Source organism: Manis pentadactyla, chromosome 5, assembly GCF_030020395.1.
Source record: "Manis pentadactyla isolate mManPen7 chromosome 5, mManPen7.hap1, whole genome shotgun sequence".
In the NCBI taxonomy this organism is placed as follows: domain Eukaryota; kingdom Metazoa; phylum Chordata; class Mammalia; order Pholidota; family Manidae; genus Manis; species Manis pentadactyla.
In genome coordinates, this window is record NC_080023.1 from 65,129,340 (window position 1) to 65,135,339 (window position 6,000).

General features: G+C 33.5%; 1 long non-coding RNA gene across 1 annotated transcript in view; it reads left to right on the plus strand.

Annotated features, from left to right (window-relative positions):
• Nucleotides 1–5,791, plus strand: part of LOC118923049 (uncharacterized) — a 167,049-nt gene extending 161,258 nt beyond the window's left edge. The window contains exon 7 of the long non-coding RNA XR_008997781.1: nt 5,544–5,791. This is a non-coding gene — a long non-coding RNA (uncharacterized LOC118923049). The remainder of the gene's footprint in view (nt 1–5,543) is intronic.
• Nucleotides 5,792–6,000: the final 209 nt, after the last annotated feature.

Sequence of the window (6,000 nt, forward strand, 5' to 3'; positions counted from 1 at the left end):
AGAGGCTGTCATTTCCCCATTGTATATCCATGGCTCCTTTATCATATATTAATTGACCATATATGCTTGAATTTTTATCTGGACTCTATTCTGTTCCACTGGTCTATGGGTCTGTTTTTGTGCCAGTACCAAATTGTCTTAATTACTGTGGCTTTGTAGTAGAGCTTGAAGTCAGGGAGTGTAATTCTGCCTGCTTTATTCTTCCTTCTCAGGATTGCTTTGGCTATTCAGGGTCTTTTGTCATTTTATATGAATTTTAGAAGTATTTTCTCTAGTTCATTGAAGAATGCTGTAGGTATTTTGACAGGCATTGCATTGAATCTGTAGGTTGCTTTAGGCAGGACAGCCATTTTGACAATATTAATTCTTCCTAGCCAAGAGCATGGGATGAATTTCCATTTATTAGTGTCCTCTTAGTTTCAGTGATGTTTTATTATTTATTTTTTCCAGTATTAGGCTGAAATGAATTTTGAACTACTAGCCATGTGGCTAGAGATGTCATACTTTGAAGTACAGGATTAAGAAGTGCTTGTGTGGCGATATAGTCTGTCTGACATGAAGTATTTGGCCATTTTCCTTCTAAGTTATTTTTCCTGTATGTTAATACAGCTTCTCCTCTGTTCCTTCCCTCACTTATATCTTCCCATTTTTATATCAGTGCAGAGGACCCTTCTGCCTGCCAGGGAGGCAAACTGGCCAGGGGCTCTGCTGCCTGAAGGAGCGCTCACTCAGTTCCAGAGCTCCTGGCCAGCTGCATTACCTCTCACGTTCCTCATCTGTTTGTCTGCAAATTTTTGCCTCCATGTGAATTTAAAACAGGGGTTCTGCTGTATTGCACTGGGTTCTGTAAGTCCTTAAAGCATCCACTGAGAAAATGAAGCTGGGAAAGGCACTGTACAGCACAAATTAATGTATCACCTGTCTGCTCTTGACAATAATACTTTAAATGGCAGATGGTCTCTACCAAAATACCATCATCAGATCACTGAAAAAAATATTCTATTAACATGAAGTAGTCATTACATTAAATATTTAAGTATTTTAATTATTTATCTACCTCCATGGGGTAGAAATCAAACAATTAACTCTTATGAGACTGTAATCCTAATCCCATGTATTTGATTAAGGAAATAAGTATAACTGTAAATTTAACAAAAAGATGAAATTACAATTTCTAAAGAATTACATTAATCTGAGTTAAGTGTTGTATGTATAATTGAAAAAAGGTGGTATAGTTTAAAATTACAATTTCTCTGCCAATTTTCTGCTCCTCAGTACCTTCCCATATTGCCTCAAACTTTCTGAAATATGCAAAAATCTCTTCAGAAACTATTAGAACCATAGGTTTGCTGGAAGGACAGGAAGGAATGTAGACCTTGAAGGTAAAATTGCTGACAGCAGGAAAGAAGAAAAAATGAACAGAAAATAAGCAAATTTATGGCTTAACTAAAATATTTGGAGCAGTGGGACCCATAATGTTTGAATAGGGAGGTATGATTATATTTTCCATGTTGATTAAAAATTGTGTTTTTGGTTAATATTGCAGAGTATCTAGAACAGTGAATATGTTTCACAATTTTTCATCTGATTTAATTACTATTAAAGTGAAAGTTTTTGGAATTTTTTGATAGTTACAAGTTGCAAACCTTCTACGTGATACACAGTTCTTGTGATAAGAAGGACTGGCTCTCTCCCTCTCATCAGATATTTGATGCTTCTTAAGTATTTACATTAGAGTAATAGGGTTGAAGAAACAGCTCCATTTGGGGAATACATTCCATTCTAGACAATATGACACTATAGCATTCGAAAACAAATCCACAATTTTCACAAGTATATAATTTAAAAATATACCATCCTTTGTTTAATTTATTCTTAGGAAAATGAGACTTGATTATAAACAATTTTAAATCTTTCAATATTTTAGTATAGCTAAGTACCTTAACCTAGTACCTTTTAATGTTAGTACTCCTGGAAAAAAGTGTATAGGATAATTTAAAAGATTGAGTGGATTTGGGATGTATAAGTGGGGGTGTACATTTATTAAAGTAGCATTGTGAGGCATAAGACCTGAGTAACACTGCATCCTGAAGACTCAATTATTTCAATTTTTGCTTTGTCCTGTTTTTAGCTACATTCAGAGAACTAAACTGATCTGTGCTATGGCAGGCATTTTATTCTCCCTAAGGAAAAAAGTAAAGCAAACTGAACTGCTTTATGGGGTGATTTTAGACATAGGGTGATTTTAGACATAGAATTCCACTATCTGGATATATTTTCTTATTTGTATAATTAGACAGTTTTGATGATTTACTATATCTCTGCATTCTTCTGTTTTATATAATTACAGAGTAGCAGTAATTATATAACATGTAATAATGATAATAGTGATGTTAACTCTGGTACATTCTTGAGGATTCCCTTTTTCCATCAAGTGGGAACCATATTTCCTGCCAATTATGACAGTATGAATGACCAAACAGCAAAGATGACTCTCCACATTTGCCCATAGTGTAAAGTCTTAATTTAGTTTGACTATAAATTTGTAGATGGAAAAAAATTTCCATTTAAAAATCCATTTAGTTTTAATCTAAGCTTTGGAAGTAGACAGGAGGCATTTCTCCAAGATGCAATCACTGGGACTTCCTATAATTTACTTTAATGGTGTCCTGTATTTCTAGGTTATCCTCCCAAAGATTTTCTTTAACTTTCTGATACAAATAGTGAATAGAAGTGTCTTCTAGAGTTCAAGATCATGTGGTCTTGAAATTTTGTGTATATCTGTAAAGATACAGAAAAATAATAATTATTTATAAATAATTTGTTGATATGAAAAAGCAATTTCCTCTTTAAAATTTCCATTTTAAATTATGCAATATTTAAAGAGAAAGTTCCCCAAATAATGTAATAGGCATCTACAAAGAACCTTGATGAAATAGATACCAATATTTTACTGTACCTGCTACAGATTCCTATTTTTAAAACCATGAAATATTACAGATAGAATTAAGTTCCCTCCCCCATCCATTTCTCTTCTCCCTTCCAGACATAACATCACTATTGTGATAATCAAGTTTCATATTTTTACTACATATTCATGTATCCTCAAAAAATATATACTTTGCTTTGACTATCTTGAGAATTCACATAAATGACATTATTGATTTAGTTTTAGTAGCATTAAATACAGTGCTGTTGTTTTGATTATGAAGACTTTATAATACAGCTATTCTTGCTCATCTGATATGAAAATAAATCCTGTGAGAGTTTTAATTCAGATCACTTAAAATTTATAGATAAATTTATCTATAAAGATATATGTCATATAGGTATTATACTTTATGATACAATAATGATAATAACACATGACCACAAAAATAATACGTGTATAATCCTTACCTCATGTCAGGCACTGTCCTAGATGTTTATCCTCATAATAGCCCTCTAACTTGGTATTTTTATTATCCCCATTTTATTAATGAGGAAACTGAGAAGAGGAGTTTAATAACTCATGCATACACACATAGAAAGTAAGTGACAGAGTGAGGATTTGACACCAAAGATCATGTACTCCATCCCCACACAGTGCCTCCTCTCCTGTTTAAGTCTCCTGCTTTATTTTTCAGGAGTATTTTACATAGATCTGGCACATTTCGCATAAATGTATTCCTAATTGTTGCATTACCACACCTTTGTAACAAAATATCCCCAAGTTTAATGGCTTAAAATAATCATTTTATTAAGCACATGAATTCTGGGTCCAAGATTCCAGAAAAGGCATAGCAGGATTTATCACTGGTCAACCATGCCTGAGACTTTAGGAGGGAAGTCTTGACAGTGGTGACTTGATGGCCAGGATCTGGAATCATCTGGAGGCATCTTCATTCAAATGACTCGCAGTTGATTCTGGCTGTTGACCAGAGCACCCACACTCTCCACGTGACCTGGGCTTCCTTACAACATGGCTTCCTCAGAGTGGTCAGGCTTCGTATAACATGACCCAGGGCCCCAAAAATGAATGTCTAGGGAGAATCCAGTGAACTGTGCATCACCTTTCATGTCCTAGTTTAAGAAGTCACACAACCTCCCTGTATTCTATTGGTTACAAGTAAGTCACAAGGCTTCCCAGTGTCAAGAGACCACATCTCTCTATAAAAGGCCATTGTTTTCTCTGGTCAAAAATTAATTTTACTTTTCTTGTATACAAAATGCACTCACCTCCTCACCCAAGACTCCCCCAAACTCTTATCTCTTTATAGCATAAGGTTGAGGCTTGAGAGCTAGGATTGCATCACCTAAATCAAGTTCAGGTGTGGTGGATAAGGATATCTAGGTGCCATTCCTTTGGTTAAACTTTTCTAAAGTTCCTTTTAATCTAAAACTTATGAACTAAAGAGGCAAGATTATCTGCCATCCATACATCTAACATGCAATGGTCATATAGGAATAAGATGATTGAAATAGAAGTTCCTGTTCAGAAAGTGTGGGAGGTATGATATATATAGCAATCTTGGTCCATAGCAATTATGAAATTTATGTATCATTTTTTATTTCCTTTATACATTTTAGTCCTAATCTCTGTGAGCTTTTTCTGTAGCTATTAAATCCATTGTCTTAAGTAGTCCTCTTTTCCCCTAATAATTAATGGTCCATGATTGCCATTTATTTTTCTTAGCCTGTTTTTTGCAGGAAAAAAGTCTGGGAGTCCAAAGCCTTCTTTGCATTTTCTACTGCTTCTGTTCCTTATAGTTGAATTTGGTACAATTCTTGTAAAACTTTGTGACTCTTACTGAGTGTTCATTTTTTTCTCCTAAGAACTAGCTTTGGGATACATTATCCATTCTACTGTTTTTGTTTTCGAATTCATTAATTTATACTTTTATCTCCATTAATTCTTTCATTTTGCTTTCCTTAGGCTTATTTTGTAGTTTATTTTTTCAGAGATATTTTAGGGCATAAATTTCCTCATATCAATAGTATAGTTTAATTTTGTATATTTTGTATTCATATGTATTATGCAAATTTGGTTTGGATTTCCTCTTTGTCTTATTATTTATATATGATGCATTTATTTTTAATTTTCTCTTTGAAATTTCCAGAAATAGTTTTTCTGATTCTGTAATTGTCAGTTGTTGTCTCGCAAAAATCCTCCAGAAAACTTGATGATAAAACAGTTTATATGACCTGCAGCAAAGGAGAACCCTGATATAACTAACCTTTGTGCAGTGTATTAGAAGGAGAAGATCACAGGAGTATTTATGTGGGATTTGCAGTTCTGGGCTCAAGTGGTATAAGGTAGGTGTTTCAGGGGTGGGGGAAAATGATTGGAATTGGGCAAAGTTCACAACATAATGGTTTAGTATTGGTGGATACAATGAGAAGAGAGTTTTGATAAGCAGATTGTTTGACAGGTAAGCTATTTGTCCATATGAGTATTCCATTATAATGATACAAAAGACATTTTCCCAATTAGCTATTTGCCAGACAAACTGGCTCGCTAGAATTTCCTGAAACAAACAGTAATGTTATATTTTGGTTTGCAGCTTTTATCTTCCTGGTCAAGAATTTTCTTGGAACAAATAGTAAAGTCATGTGGACACAGGTGGCCTCTGTTCTCAGACTTGCTAAGATAAGTGAAAAAAGATGGTCTCAGTTTTTATTATTGCCATCTAATCTTATCACATTGTTTTCAGAAACTATCATCTTTGTTACTTTCATATTGTTGACATTTAGCCTACCATTTTCTGATTTTTTTCTTTCTAAATGACATTTCTTAGAGACCTCATCTATTCTTTTATTTCAATTTTTTAATATCTCGACAGCTCTATAATTTTTATCACTAAAGCGTAGCTTCTGATTTCATTTATTTACTTATTTATTGACAATAATTTATTAAATGCTTATTAGGTTCATGTTACTACCAATTATGTTATGAACTTGCATATCCAGTTAGACACTTCTAAATGGATTTTTAAAAATGGTTTATTTTCCTAAATTACT